The sequence below is a fragment of the Halichoerus grypus genome, chromosome 1 (assembly GCF_964656455.1).
Source record: "Halichoerus grypus chromosome 1, mHalGry1.hap1.1, whole genome shotgun sequence".
Lineage (NCBI taxonomy): Eukaryota > Metazoa > Chordata > Mammalia > Carnivora > Phocidae > Halichoerus > Halichoerus grypus.
In genome coordinates, this window is record NC_135712.1 from 105,826,633 (window position 1) to 105,843,883 (window position 17,251).

At 39.0% G+C, this 17,251-nt stretch overlaps 1 pseudogene; it reads right to left on the reverse strand.

The window, feature by feature from the left end:
* Positions 1 to 12,709: 12,709 nt before the first annotated feature.
* LOC118554647 (vomeronasal type-2 receptor 1-like) overlaps positions 12,710 to 17,251 on the reverse strand; it is a 28,029-nt pseudogene continuing 23,487 nt past the window's right edge.

The following is a 17,251-nucleotide window of genomic DNA, read 5'->3' on the forward strand; positions in this document are numbered from 1 at the left end:
AGATGGGAAGACTTGGTATTGTCAAACTATTAATTCTTCCCAATATGATCTATCAACTGAATGCAATCCCAATAAAAATTTCAGCCTACCTGTTTATGGAAATTGACTAGTAGACTATTTATATTTATACAGAAAAGTAAAGGACTTGGAATAGCCAAAATAATTTTGGAGAAACAAAGTTAGAGGATTCACACTACCTGATTTCAAGACATCCTACAAAACTACAAGAATCAAGAGAGTATGGTATTGGCATAACAAAAGACATATAGATTCAGAGAACAGAAGAAAGTCCAGAAATGAACTTATACATATATGGCCAATTGTTTTTTTGACAAAGGTACCAGAGTAATACAATGGAGAAAGGACAGTCTTTTCAATAAATGGTGCTGGAACAATGGGTTCTCCATGTGTGAAAATATAAGCCTTAACATACACCTTATAGAAAAAATTAACTCAAAATGGATCATACACCTAAATGTAAAACTAAAACCATAAAACTTCTGTAAGAAAACATAGAAAAAAATTATTTGCAATCTTGGGTTAGACAAAGATTTCTCAGGTATTACACAAAAATCACAAGCTGTATAAGAAAAAAAAAACCAATAAACTGGACTTCAACAAAATTAAGAACTAGTGTTCTTTGAAAAACATTACTAGAGTAAAAGAAAAGACAAACTACAGACTGGAAATAAATATTCACAAAACACACATGTGATAAAAGACTTGTATCCAAAATATATAAAGAGCTCTTTCAATTCAATAATAAAAAAAAGTCAATTTTTTAACATCATTAAACTAAACATCATTAAAACATCTAAACATTATTAAAAATTAGAGAAGCACAAATGAAAGCCACAATGAGATCCTACTACATATCTACTAGAAAAGCTAAGATTTTTTTAAAAAGAAAAAGAGGGGCACCTGGGTGGCTCAGTCAGTTAAGCATCCAACTCTTGATTTTGGCTCAAGGTCAGGATCTCAGGGTCATGATGTCAAGCTCCATGTCAGGTTCCATGCTCAGCGTGGAGTCTGCTTGAGATTCTCTTTCTCCTTCTCCCTCTGCCCCTCCCCCTGTTCACACATTCTCTCTCTCAAATAAATAAATAAAATTAAAATCTTTAAAAAAATAAAAAATAATAAAAGAAAAATAGGAAAAGAAAAAGAAAGAAAGAAACCTGACAAACCCAGTGCTACTTCTGATGTGGAATAACTGGAACTCTCAAACATTGCTGGTGGTAATGCAAAATGGTACAGCCATTTTGGAAAACATTTTCTTTCTTTCTTTTTTTAAAGATTTTATTTATTTATTTATTTGAGAGAGAATATGAGAAAGAGAGTGAACATGAGCCGGGGGTGGGGGGGAGGGTAGGGCAGAAGGAGAGAGAGAAGCAGACTCCCTGCTGAGCAGGGAGCCAGAATTGGGGCTCAATCCCAGGACCCCAAGATCATGACCTGAGCCAAAGGCAGACACTTAACCAACTGAGCCACCAGGCGCCCGGAAAATATTTTCATATTTCTTTTAAAGTTAACCATACATGAATACTACCCAGAGACCCTACTTCTAGATATTTAATTAAGAGAAATGAAAATATATGTCCACAGAAAGAACTATATGTGAATGGCTATAGTAGCTTTGTTCATAATTGTCAAAAAACTAGAAACAACCTAAATGGTCAGCAGGCAAATGGATAAACAAATTATTGTATATCCATACAATGTAATGCTATCTAGTAATAAAAGATTGAACTACTGATAAACAACACAGATGAATCTCAAAAGCATTATGCTAAGTGAAAGAAGCCATTACATAGTGTAATTTACATCACATTCTAGAGAAGGCAAAACTATAGATCGCATCAATGGCTGCCAAAGGCTGAGGGTTGGGGGGAAGAGATTGACTACAAAGGGACATGAAGAAACTGCTGGGAGTGAGCTGTGGTTTTGGTTACACGATTTTGTATGCCTTTGACAAAGACCATTAATGCACACCTAAAAAGGGTGAGTTTACTACCTATAAATTAGACTTCTATAAACCTGACCTAAAAAAATCCATATGGGGGCGCCTGGGTGGCTCAGTCGGTTAGGTGTCTGCCTTGGGCTCAGGTCATGATCTCGGGGTCCTGGGATCGAGCCCCGCATTGGGCTCCCCGCTCAGCTCACTCTACCAGTGAAATGGCCACTCGCCATCAATGGGCAAACAGAGGCACACTTTTTCACCACCCCTGTACTTTCTGTGGGAGTCCTGGGTAGATAAACTTGTCAGTTGGCACAGTTTTATATCATAGGTCCGAAGACTTTCTGAAGGGTCAGCTAGTCTCAGCAGTTCCCTCAGTATCGTGGTTACACTGACCCAAAACACCAGCCTCCATTTCAGCAGGCACTTGATACTGAATAGTGATAGGGACAGTGACATTATTAAGTGATCAGGCTTCTAAATCTGAGAAACATCACATGGCCCCACATCACCCTGCTTTTAAAATGCAACATTAATGTGTTAAGGTCAATGCAAGGTATCCATTTACTGACCTTTAAATTGAAGTCTAAAAGGAGGTTACAGTTTGGAAATAAATTGAGTCAACTTGTTTTTTATGGATATTTTACTTCCTTTGAAGTAGCAAATAATGCAAAAAGATCATAAAAAAGGTCCCTCTTATTTTTTCCATGCTCCAAGGCTTAGAAACATTTTCAGTTTGTGTCATAATGGGTGGCATTAAAATACAGGCAAGAAATATGATAGACATTTTCTGTGACCACCATTGGAGTTCATGGTGAGCCATCCATAAATGATTCACCCCATCTTCTCTGCAGAATTACCATATGTTATCCCTATGTTGTCCAGCCCAGCAGGCAAATACAGGAACAAAATACTGATATGGGACAGCAGCACCGAATATCCATTTTTACTGATTAAACCACAAAAATTATTTGAGCCCCTGTCATGCGCCAATGCTGAATGGAAACATTTCTTCCCTACTCCTGACTCCTTTTGTATTGAGGAAGTTCAACTAGAGTAACATCCTTGGCCTCTCTCCACTACTTACTCACTCCTGAGAGGAAATAGTGACATGGCTGAGCTCAGACATCTTACCTATCATTTTCTTTGGAAGTGAGATGCCCCTAGGGTGTGGGAATTTTTCCTTGTTTTCCCATGACCCCAGTCTTATCTAGGGAGTTCCTCATTTGGGGGGTGGGGAAGGGGTTGCCTCAGTCCTGCATTGCCATTGACTAGAGGGGTCAGTCCACTTAATTTTGGGGATCAGATTTAGGAAACCCACTTGACTCACAATAAGTTCATCCTCAATTCCGTGTTTATCCTAATAAAGATGGCATTTGGCCTCCCATTTGCTACTGTTTTAACTTATATTTTAATTTGTTATACACCCAGAAAGGAGGATATAATTTGTTTGGTGCATTCTCGATGACTGCAACATTTCATGAACTGGGAAATGAAAATGCCCACACTAAAATTTAAGCAAAAGTATGGAATCAGGGAGGGCAATATACTCATGCAGAGAGGCTTTTGATAGAGTCAGGAAATCATGGTTGTGAGCCTTGAACTTTAGAGGGTAGGCAAGGGATTTTTATCTGAGTGCTTTAAAGAAGTTTATATTAAGGGGCACCTGGGTGGCTCATTCGGTTAAGTGGCTGCCTTCGGCTCAGGTCATGATCCCAGGGTTCTGGGATGGAGCCCCGCATCGGGCTCCCTGCTCCACGGGAAGCTGGCTTCTCCCTCTCCCACTCCCCCTGCTTATATTCCCTCTCTTATTGTCTCTCTCTGTCAAATAAAGAAATAAAATCTTTAAAAAAAAAAAAAAGGAGTTTATATTAACCCCACGCTAGCTGCTGTGGCCCAGGCCAGCGGATGGAAGGCTCTAAATTGGCAGGATGCCCTGCTGACCTTGACGGCTGACTATTGTGTACGGTGGCTTTGTCCCCAGGCTAAAGACTGTTTCTCCAGAGGCAAGTCATTTCAGATTCTGCAGAGGGGTTTTAAGTACCCTTTAGCATGGCATTTAGTACAGAGCAGGGCCATGTTTGAGAAAGGGTTCATACAGCCACAAGAACAAACTACAATAGAATACAATCTGATGCCAGTGATGCTTAGGAACTTTAAAAATGAACAAAAACTTATAATGTGTAGTTCCGTCCGTACCTTGATTACACCGACACATGGAACGCTAGCTTCCCAGTGTAGCAGCCACCCAAGTAATATTCCTAAGGCATTTATTGAGCATCTATCCTGAGTCAGACACTCTACCAGGACCAAGAAATACAGAGGTTAGCAGTCCAGGTGTGGAGGTGTGCTACCAAGTGTGTGTGTGGAGTGCTACAAAGCACTGAGAAGTTCCCTGATGCCAACTTAGAGGAGAGAGACTGCTCAGAAAGCTCCCCCAGAGAAGTGATATGTTACCCGAAGCTTCATGGGCTGGAGAAAGATAGCCGGCAAAAGAAGAGACAGAGAAGGAAGGAATATTTGGAAAGAAGGAGTCACCTTTCCTCAGAGAGGATGAATTCAGGAAGTGTAAATAATCTAGGTAGAGGGAAGGGAAGTCCCAAAAGGTCAAGGAAGAAAGAGTTTCAGAAGACAGAAATAAATGGGGAACAAGAACATAATGGTGAAGGATTTTAGCCAGAAAGTGACGGAATTAAATACACATTTTAGAGGACTCTTGCTGCAGAGAGAAACAGGGTAAGAGGGACAAAAAGTGCTCAGGCCACAAGTGTGTGATGGATGGGGTGAACAAAGAGGAAAGCACTGATCTGAGAGTCATAATGAGTTTGCCACTGACAGGAATTGGTGGATAATTGTACTGTATGTGGGACTTAGAAGGGGGATGGAGGAGGCAGTTGAAGGAAAAGAAAATGGTCCCCAAGTTTCTGATTTCGGGAACTCTGTGGCCCAGAAGTGCCACTGACTCTCAAAGGAATTAGAACAAGGCGCACTGCCCCCACTGGAGTCTTAAATGCTCAGGGCATAGGGTGGGGACTAAGTAGACATCAGAGCCAACTAGCTAATAATAATACTACTATTAGTGAACAGTTCATAAAGTAACTTGTAGAACTAGCTGCTATAATCTGAATGTTTGTGACCCTCTCAAACTTCATAGGTTGAAATCCTAATCCCCAAGGTGATGGTACCAGGAGATGGGGCCTTTGGGAGGTGATTAACTCATTAGGGATTAGTGCCTTTATAAAAGTGGCCCCAGAGAGATCCCTTCCACCAGGTAGAAGCAGACCTTCACCAGATACCGAATCTGCCAGTGCCATGATCCTGGGACTTCCCAGCCTCCAGAACTAGGAGAAAGAAATGGTTTTTGTTTATAAGCCACCCAGTCTGTGGCATTTTATACAGTACCCTGACCAAACTAAGACACCAACAGTTATTGAGTGTTTACCATATGCCAGGCTTTATGCTTTGAGAAATAAAATAACTTACCTCGGATTAAACAGCAAGAAAGTGTACTATTGGTCCCAAGCCATTGTTATTCTAAACTCTTTGCTTTTAGTCATTTTGCTCTTCCATGTCCAACCAGTTCTGAGACTAGGGCACTAAAGTAAATCATGGTGTCTTTGTCTTCCCCAAGCAAGGCCTTCACTGACGAGGCTGGCTACTCCGTCAGTCAGATTGACACTGTGGGAAGATTTACTATGAAACTAAAGTTGATAGAGAAGACGAAAACAAAAACCTAAAAACAACTAATAAGAAAGTAGTAATTTGTACTTGGCCTGAGAAACCCTTATGCTTGACCTGTAAATCCATAGACTCCAGCCCAAAAAAGTAGGGCACCATGGAGAGAAGATTCAAAGAGAAAGGTAGAAATCAAGTTTGGTGTCTTGGGGGAAGAGGAAAAAAGGCATCTGCTTGTTAGGCTGTAATTCTAAATTCTTTGTGTATCATCGTATAAGTGACACAAAGAGATGATGTCACACATCATTTATACTAAGCGATGGTTCCATGTTGGCCCCCTTGTCTTAAGAAAACAGGAACAACGTCTGCATCTACTTTCATTCTCCTAATACCACCTAGAATACGGCTCTCTTCCCCAGCACACTTGTGAAAGAATGACTATACAAAATAAAGACAGAAAGGAGAAAACATATGTGTTTACTCAGAGATATGTCAACTTTAAAATGGGAAAGAAGAAACAGGAAATTTTTCGTTCATGTTTTTCAATTACTAGGGAGCTCTGGCATCCAGTCTGAGAAAATAATTTTCTACCCAGGTGGCTTTATCAGCTTAAATGATTCCCTTATTAATCAGAATTTCAAAAGGCAGTAAAAGCCAGTACAAAATAATGGGATTATTTGGGGAATTGATGCTAAGTGCTTAAATTGTAGCCTTCTAATGTGTCCCCCTTTTCTTTTGAATATGCACTTTAAAGTGCAACTGTCAAATGTCTAAATTATATCAGAAAACTGGATGTGACAGTGTCCAAGTAGCCACAAATTGTTGGGAGTTCTGCTCTTGGTCCAAGCCATCATGATCTCTTGCCCAGATGACAGTAATCACTCCTAAATAGGTCTCCCGGCTCTCAAACATATCCCCCTACAGTCTTCTCCCCACAAAGCAGCCCATTCATTTTCATTGCTGCACAATATCCCTCTGTGTGAGTATATCTCGATTTATTTATCCATTCTACTGTTGATGGGCAATTGGGTGGTTTCTTGCTTGGGTAATCACAACTACCCAATTTATCTTTTTGGTAAGCATACAGACGTTGTTTAATGTATACTCCTGGGAATGAATTTGCTGGGTCATAGGGTATGTATATATTCAGTTTCAGTAGATGTTGCAGATAGTTTTCTAAAGTGGTAATTAACATTGTGTTTTTGTTTTGCTCTGCCCTTCTCCTTATTCCATTCAGCCTTTTACATATCTTGTTTTCCCCTTACATTTTTCTTTCAATATTTAACAATAAATAAAAATTTTTAAAAATTATTCTGAAAAAGTAAAAATTCTTCATAAATGAGGCTATTCAAAACAATATGTTCCAAACTCCAAAGGCATTTCCATGAGGCACTCCAAAATATTCTGAGTGATGGTGCATTGTTGGGAAAATGGGCAACCACATACCACATCATTTTGTAGCAAACACACGAAACAGCCCTGGAATGTTTATTGATACAATCAGTCATATGACAGCGGTATCTTATGAGGAATTTGAGAAAATTTTTTCCATTGCTTCACCCCATTAGCAAAACTCACTATGATCATTATCCTAAAGCATCTAAAACCTCTGTTGTCCAAGAGGTTTTATATATATATCTAATACATATTATATATATATCTCATACATATTACATATATATATATATATATATATATATATATCAAGATGACACAGGTTTAAGTCAGATTTACTCTGATTATATGGATTTGAACATTTTCTTTCTTTGCCCCTGCTGTCCTTGTCCTGACCAGTTTGGCTCTTACTTCCAGTGTTTCCTCCTCAGTGGAGGCTTTGTCCTTGAGAGGGACTCTTGTTTCATAGTTTCAAGAGTTCCTAGGTTCCAGACCCCAGACTAGCCACCACCAGACCTTCCCGTGGTCTGTTTACATTCATGCATGAATTAGAGCCTGCAAAGTACTCTTCCAGCTTGCACTAAAGATGGCATCTTAAAGCAAAATGAACTTGGATCACTGTATGAGTCAGGGTACCAGCAGGAAACGCTGATACACTCAGAAGAGAAGAGAGTTTAAAGTACAAAACAAACAAACATAGGGTGAAAAGAAAAGAGAGAGAAGAAAAACCAAGAAACAGATTTTTAACTCTAGAAAACTGATGATTACCAGAGGGGAGGTTGGTGGGGAGATGAGTTAAACAGGTGATGGGGATTAAGGAGGGCACGTGTGATGAGCACCAGGTGTATGGATGTGTCGAATCATTAAATTGTACCCCTGAAACTACTATTACACTGTATGTTAACTAGCTGGAATTTAAATAAAAATTTAAAAGAAAAAAATAAAGGACTATTGACATGAGTGGGCAAAGTTAAAGGATCTAACAAAGGATGGGTGAACCCCCCGGGACTAGGAACAATGGAAAGTTGTTCTTACACTGAGGTCTGAAAGAAAAAGGGGCTAAATCAGCAAAGTGACACCTGGTGAGAATTGTAGTCTTAGAGAGGGGCCACAGAAGAAGAACGAGCCATGGCTGAAACAGCAAAGACCCTGACCTCTCCTCCCCTCGTTGTCTCCCATTGGTGCCTCTCATTGGCAAAAACTCACTGGAAGCCACAGGACAAGGGAGTTTATGTGATGCAGACTATAGGAGCACAGAGCAGAGTGGGGAAGGCAGCGCATGGGTGTGGTGGGACAAATACACATGATCCAGCAGCATCCCTGAATCATCGCCTGGAAGGGGGCCGTCCAGGAAAGCAGTCTGACCAATAACACAGACATTAGTCTCAGTATGTGTAAAGTATTAACCCGTGAAACCACTAAGATTTAGGGTTGTTGGCGGTACAGTTAACCTACCTGAACTACTGTATCTAGCGTAGTTACATTTTCACATTATGTCTTTTGTATCTGAATTGTTTTTCCAAAACTATCAGGGGAAATGTGTAACTATCCTCTCAAAATGGAAATGAGTAAATTTCACAAAGATTTTTCACATAAATTGTTAATAATTCTATCTTGAGATTATAAATAATTACTCTGCCTTTAGATGTTCCAAACAGCTGCTTTACAATGACAGCTCAAAGGGGGAGAAATTGTAGGGGGGATAAAACAGCATTTCTTCAAAAATGAGACTATAAGAAGGAGAAAATACCATGGGAAAATAGTCAAGTGAATACCATAGAAAAGTTCTTTTCAAGACCACCCACTCACATCTCAACTCACCTCCTTCCTTTCAGCATTGCTTTCCCTTCTCTTCCCCAGTGAAGTGCCTATTGCACTCAAACTGGCCCCTACTATTTAGAAACCCATCAGGTTTCCCCCAATAGCCTCTTTCCACCTCCTCTATCCATTCTATGCTCCAGGCCTCCTCAGTTTACCTGGAAACATCACTCCTGGGCCTTGTTACATAAGTGATTAGCCATCAATGCTCCCGAGACCACAGCTTGATCGCATGATAGGATAATTGTCAGTTTATTACCTTTCATCCCAAATGATGGCAAGTACTGGAAGTGGAGGACAATGCCTTGTCTTTGTACATCTTCTATGCCTAACTCTAAGTCTGATGTACACCATCCCTTCAGTAATGGATGGATGGATGGATGGATGGATGGATGGATGGATGGATGGACGAAGTACTATCAGAGCATTAGAGAAAAAAGGGAATAGTAAGAACAACATGAAATCAGGAAAATAGAAGGTAAGTTCCAGGAATTGCAAGCATCCAGTTGGATTGTTATAAGGATGTTGGTAGGAAGGTGGCAGGTGACAAATGTTGAAAATAGAAGATGAAAAACAGTTCATAGGGCCTTGAATGTCTGGCTAAGGCAGCTGGACTCACCCTGCAGAGAGTTGAGGAACCACAGGAACTGATGAACAGGGAAGAAATGAGATCAGATTTGTGTTTTAAGGCAATTAATCTGGCTGTTGGAATATCCTTTCCTTTTTGATAATATATTCACTTTCTATCAAGACTTTTCTTTGTCTTAACTCAAACAAATCAATCTTATGTTGTGGGTTTGAGCAGCCCCGATAAACATTTCTTTTTCCAAAACAGCTCACACCTGCTGTCTAGGTCAGTCTTGAATAAAGTGTTGTTTTGCAATTTTTTTCTTTCAAACAATTAGTCTTTATGCTACTTCTCAAGCCACCAACTGCATTATTTTGATGCAACACCCTGAAATTAATTCTGAACTGCTCCCCACGGCCCAGCATGTGGTTACTAGCAAATGCTCGCCCACAGCAGGGAGAGTCACGAGAGATTTCTATATGAGATTCTCTTATACGACAACATTTGCTGATAGAAATTCCAGTCATATTTTTTACTAGAAATAATTTTTAATGGCACATTCGAATGAAATCTTGCCATTTGCAATAACACGGATGGAGCTAGAGAGTATGTAGCTAAGCAAAATAAGTCAATCAGAGAAAGACAAATACCATATGATTTCACTCATATGTGGAATTTAAGAAACAAAACACATGAGCAAAGAGGGAAAAAAGAGGAAAACCAAGAAATAGACTCTTAACTATAGAGAACAAACTGATGGCTACCAGAGTTAGTGGGGAGGAAGGGTGAAATAGGTGATGGGGATTAAGGAGCGCACTTGTCGTGATGAGCACCAGCTGATGTATGGAAGTGTTGAATCACTAAAATGTACACCTAAAAGTAATATTACACTGTATGTTGACTAAATGGAAATTTAATTAAATAAATAGATACATAAATACATAACACATTTACTCAAGGAGAAAAATTATCTTTCAATGTTATAAGACCATTTTAATACTTGACAAGTAATTGGGGCACCTGGGTGGCTCAGTCGTTAAGCATCTGCCTTCGGCTCAGGTCATGATCCCAGGGTCCTGGGATCAAGCCCCGCGTCGGGCTCCCTGCTCCGCGGGAAGCCTGCTTCTCCTCTCCCACTCCCCCTGCTTGTGTTCCGTCTCTCGCTGTGTCTCCCTCTGTCAAATAAATAAATAAAATCTTAAAAAAAAAATACTTGACAAGTAATTGAATAGATCAATATTAAAAATTAGACCACCATCCTTTGACAATCACATATTATTTAATTTATCTGCCATAAGCCAGTCTTTGTAACAATGCATGTGTACCAAATCAACAAGTGATAACTTCAGACCATTTTAGATAAAAGTTGTATCTTAAAATTATAATGTTTTACAAGTAAACATTAAAGTTCAACATGCAAATTCAGTTGATACTTTGTTTTTAATAAACTAGAGAAATTTATTTTCTCTAGTTTCCCAAACCTATTGCTGATCAGAAAAATAAATAATTACAAAGAACACAAGTCCAATACAACAGTATTACGGAGCCATGTGGTATGAAAGGAGATAATGAAAGCTTTGATATTGCCCAGATGGACTTCTGGACTTACCTTTTTAGATACCTTATATTCGGTAATCAACACTTCAGAAAAGAAATGGATTACTCTGAGATTGAAATATTTCGAATATAAAAGTAAGGCAAATCACTAGACTTGAATGATCTTTCAGCATTTTTTTTAAATTCCAAGATGGATCATTGAGAAGACTCAAGCCGCATGCATAACTAAACAAGAAATCAGATTCTCATTTTCCTATTGTTTGATACTTTGACAAACCATCCTCTCTTTTCCAAAGTCCATTCCTGGGTCAAGTAGAGGGCAAAGAAAGCAATCTCCCCCCCTCTTCATGCTGTGATATAGGCTCTTCTCTAAGAATCTGAGGGCTGTGATGCAAAGCACTGTAGAAGTTTTGGGAGATGGGTGGGTGAATAGATATTGACCCAGAAAGCACTGGGTACCATTAACCCTCCAAGAAATGAGCTCGTTTTCGAGATTTGCTGGACCTTGGTGTAAACTTCCTATTTAAATTATAGGAAACTCATCCCCTTCATCTGGTCTGGAATCATCTTTCTTTAAAAATCAATAAATAAATTCCTGACATATCTATCCTGCTAAACTAGTCATCATGGTTTCACTTTCTGCTCCAACAGCCTGTATGAATTTCTCTGCCCAATCTGATTAATTTATATTCACAAGGATTAATAAGTTCTCTTAAAAAGAGAGCTCTTTCTGATCTTGCTGGTTTCCTAAAGTCAAGTATGCACATGGGTATCTGGCTTATCAGCATTTCTACAAATTCTGTTTTTCCACACATTTAATTCATATACACATAAATATATGTAGATCATTTTTAAAGTTTTGTATCTGGAAGAAGATTGAAAATGTAACATTCCAGTTAACTCTGGATGATCAAAGAGTAAATATTTATCATTTAATTTATCCTAAAAAATTTTGCATCCTAATACCTGCTCTAGTTAAACATTTGTTTATTTCGCTTTTGGATATTTGCTATATAATCAACATAACAGCTGCTTTGCTGATATCTTAATTCCCCTCATTTTTATTTTTTAAGCAGAAAAATGTTTTGAAATTCAAATATTTTACTACTATTATCTAGGAAAATCTGGAGGAGATGGGCCTTGCCTTCCCTCTGGAAGAAATTTTTCTATTCCCATTATGAATTCAAGAAGGAACTGAGCTTTGTTCACATCCTAGTTCCTTCGATATTATCTATATGCAGCAGAGTCCTTTGAAATACAAATTCTCTTACTAAATGCCCTGCTCCAAGGGAAAGTTTATGAGCTATAATTCTTACCTCAGTCGGAGAAAAGCTATCTATTCCATAGAGGCATTAACAAGATGTTTTTTAGTCCCCACAAGGTGACTTTGTTTGATGTAAATTTCTAGACCAGACACCCATGATATAAAAAGAAACATATTCAAGAGCTAGGTTTTTTATCCATCATTTTAGGTTACTTATGCCCTCTACTATACACTCCTCATATCAAAGTATTATGAAATGTTTAAATGAAGTTATTTATAATTTCAGTGGTAACAGGTACTCTAATTCATGCTAAATGGTATCTTAGAGATTTCATATCCCATGCTAGGACCATACTACTAGAACCCAAATCCTAAATATTACCCCAGAGCATCAGGCGGCAGCTGAAGGAGCAACCTGAAAGGAAATGGTGAAACATGTCACCATTGCAGCTTTGAAGGACACATGTAACTCACAACTCTATTCATCCAGAATAGTTGACACTGTGGAATTATTAAGGTTACTGCTCACAGAGGCTAAAGTCAGTTGGATGCTCTATCTATGGTGGGGACTCCTCCACCAACAATTTCATCGGTGTTCCTTGTTGCCCTCAGCAAAATAATGAAACACTTGGGAGCCAATATACAACACAACAAACCATAGCTGGATGCCAAGATTGCAAATATTTCCACAGATACTTTGAAATTGCCTTTGATGCTCAAGTAAGCAGGGACAAAGGAGATCCAGACGATGAAAAAGACCAGCGTTCCAAACATGATTCTTCTTCCTTCATAGTAATTATCCAGCAATTGGTGAGCGACAAAGGTTGTTAGAAAGCATAGCTTTCTATAGAACCTTCATCACATTCCAAAATGATCTTTATATGTCAAGATTGTATGTTCTTGTACAATCTTGGGGGCTCCAATACTAAGTAGGCTGTGCATAAGCCAATCTCTACTAGAACAGAGATCAGCACAATGATTTTTTGATAAAGGGAGTGGTTGGATATAAGTCAGGTTTTGGATTTAGAAATTGTGAAGGCTAAAAACAGTGAAATTGTTTTTCCAAGAATGCAAGACGGGCAAAGAGAAAAACCCATTGCCAAAGTGACCTGGCCGGTCATGCAAGACCAGTTGTATGGCTTGTCAATGGAAAGCATGGAAGACAGCAGTATGATGACAAGAGAAAGCTGAATGAGAAAGCTCAGCTCCTGGTCATTGGCGTTCACAAGTGGAGTATGCCTGTATATCACGTACACAACTGTGACTGCCAAGACCACAAGCACCCCAACGATAGTGAGAATGACAAGCACAAATCCCAGGGCCTCATCGTAGGCAAGGAACTCCACCTATTTCAGCACACACTTGCTCTTTTATGCATTTGACCAATAGTCTTCACCACATTGTTCACACTCCCTTTGACCTAATGAACAAAGAACAGAGGATTGACTGCAAGAAAATCAATTGTCCCCTTCAGCTGTGAATAGCTCAGAACAGCCGAAGACCTAGTGTAGGACTCATTGAGATTCCTTTATACAGAATATACAATATCTAAAAAAAAAAAAAGAAGAGAAAAAAGCAGCAATACAATGGTCTTAGAGTGTGCAACTAATACTAAAGGTTGAGAATTATTTTCAGTTATAGGAATTCAGTCTGGCTTCTTGGTTTCTGCCTTTCCTGTATGGGCCTTTTCTGGTAAGATGCCTCTTTCTCTTCCAATTATCCAATTGAGAAGGGAGGTGTCTAGTCTATCCTCATAAACCAGAGAATAATCCACAAACAGTTTCGAATGTACGAGAAAATTAAAGCTACTAAGGTGAATCAAGAGGATTGTGATAAGGTTGATTAAAATACAAGTGTTTTTTTTTTTAGATTTTTATTTATTTATTTGAAAGAGAGAGAGAGATCACAAGCAGGGGGGAGGGGTAGAGGGAGAAGCAGACTCCCCGCTGAGCAAGGAGCCTGATGCAGGGACCCTGGATCCCAGGGCCCTGGGATCGTGACCTGAGCCGAAGGCAGATGCTTAACTGACTGAGCCACCCAGGCATCCAAAATGCAAGTATTTTCAACCTTCCATTCAACATTACCGACACCTACTGAGGGGAATTTTGTCTTTCTCAGCTTTCTCCTCCCCATCCTCCAGATCCAGATTCCAGAGAATAGGCAGAGATGGACTGAGAATAAGAAGGGAAACAAAAATAGCAACCATGTTAACTAAAGTTGAGAAAAATTTGGGAGCCTTCAGCTGGGCAGATTCTCTAAGGGAAAATATTACAATGTAAGAAAAAACTATTTGAGATGCATTCATGGTAAATTATCAAGTGGATCTCTTTAATGTTCTCTGAAAGGTGCTAGGTTAAGATCGGAATTCCCTTCCAATCACTTCGGACTGCCGGACTGGACTTCTCTTGACATAACTCAGTGCAGAGACTGGGTCACGTGGGGTTCAGGCAGGTGTTCAGGTTACCTATTTTCCAATTGGGGAAAATTTTACATTTTTAAAAATTCTCCTTAAAATAAATTGTTATTGAGGGCCTTTTGGTAAAGGACAAGGACAACTTGTATTATCTTTAAAGATAGAGATAAGCAGAGATAAAAGTACACCTGATCCAACATGCTTCATAAGGCTAAGCAAACCAAATCTCACTGAAATCCTGGTCATGAAGAGCAGGAATGCAGCAGGTTGTAGAGAAGAATTCACAGAGCAGTTGTTACAGAATTCATCTGTAAAATTCATCCTGCAAACCTGAAGTAATTATGGCCTTAAGTCCATTGTCTTTAGGGATAGAATTCTTGATCTTATAATTCCAAATGAGAGATAATACAGTAGAATAGAGAACTGGAATTCACTTATTTTTCCAATTATTCACTATTTTTTATATAACTAATGTTTAATCTATTTTAGAAATTGAAATAATTTTAAGTACTTTTTATGAATCCATTTATTCACATTTCACATTTCATTTTTTAAAATTTTTTTCTCTTAAATTCACAGATGCAAATCCTTTTCCCAACTGTAGCAGCTTTAGAACTGAAACCCAATATTATGGTTTTTTTCACACTGCACAGAATATCCAACGGTTTGATGGATTATAATGATTTTTGTTATAAGTTGTTCACACCTATTTATAAAGATGGCTCCCAAAGCCCTCTTCACCAGAGCATGCTTAATCTAGTTGCATTTCAATATCATTGGAAAATATGACCATCTCTACCTGGTTCCCGTGACACGTGTCCATCAGTACATGGGATGCAGTCAAAGCAACATATCGGTTCCCCCTGACGAATCCCCTTCCGTGTCCCAGGATGACATAGATCAGTACGCACCAAATGAGGAAGCTAGCAAAGACAAATACAATGCATGTAACAAAGCCTTTTGTCTCCACAAAAAAAAAAAAAGTCGAGAGAGTTCACACCTGGATTTCCATGGGTTTTGTGATATCTCGGGAAACCCGGGATAGCTGGACAAGGATAACAAAGAGAATGAATGACACCTGGAGAGCCTAGAGAGGAATTTTGCTGAAGTCAGTCTTGTGGTTGATTCTAGAAATTCAGAGCTCATCTTCAAGTTAGGTCTTTCCAATTTGGGGGCCTCAGACCAGGCTCCATGCCCATGATACTCTGGAGAAGGGACAATTTGACAAATCTGTTCCTGCTTGTTGGGGGGGCAGTGACCCCAAGAATTGTCTTGAAAGCCTGAAAAAGATTTTTTCTCACAAGGTCATCCCAACAGTCTGAAAGTCAAAGATGTGTCATAAAGGCTCAGCAGAAAAGAAAAATAAAAGATCTTTTCCATGGGAAAAATTGGCAGGACGAAAAGGAAATGTGGACAAGGCATAACACTGGAATATTTTCTCACAAAAAAAGAATTTTGAGAGCTCAATGGTAAATACAGGTCTCCCTTTACATTCTACAGGGATGTGCACTTTGAAACCCAGTACAAATGCAATGTTTGTAAATCAGTTTATATCTTAATGGAAATGAAGATTTCCATTTCCAAATGAAGATTATTTTAAAAGGCGATAAAATGTAGTTTCCATTAAGGAAATATTTATTTTGGAAAGTGAATAATCACATTTATATTTACTTTGGAAATCAGAATTTTCCTATATTGAGTTTTATAGGTTAAATCTGACTTAGATAACAATGAAAAATATTAGAAATCTCTGAGATCAGTTATGGCATGTAACATTACTGAAGTGTGTATTGCTGTACACACCTTCTCCTTACAAGGTGTGTGCATGCGTGACCAAAGAATGAACTGGATTTCCTCTCTCCTGACCCAGTCTTCTGAAAAGAGCTCTCCATATATCTTTCTTTGAAAATCATCATAAACAATGAGCTGATGCCTCTTTGTTCCATTTCTCAGTATCCCTTCCCTTCTCAACACCAGTAACGTAGCTTCTAACCCACTCACCTCATTAAAATGTTTCCTGCAGTGTCTGCTAGCTTTTCCTCTAGCTACGTTCTCTTTTGTATCTCTTCAATATTTGGCACTCTTAATCAACCCCCCCTTGAAATGCAGGCTCCCTTGTCTTCCACTGGGCCTTTTATTTATTAATTGGTTCTATGTCCTCCACCTTCCTCACCACTGTGGGCATTTTCTTAGGTTTGGTCCTTAATCCTCTGCTTTTATCTCTTGATATAAAGCAGCTCATTCACTCTGTCTTTAAACAGCAGCTCTATTTAAGAACTCCCAAATCTTAATCTCTACCAACCTATCCCACCTGAACTCTAAGTCCATATTCTAAACTTCCAGTATGTCCCCACTTTGAGTATCTCATCTCAAATTCAACATGTCCAAAGCTATCCCCATTAACCCTATTCCTTCTCCCAAATTCCTCATTTCTGTCACAACACCACCATTCTCATCCATAACCTCCAACCTTATCTTGCATTATTTGCCTATGTATTCCCTCTCCTTCACTCAGGCCCATCTGCTCACCAACCTCCAGACTCAGTTTACCAACATGAGTTAAATCATGCCTTATACTGCCCACTAATTATTTAAGGCAGGACACTT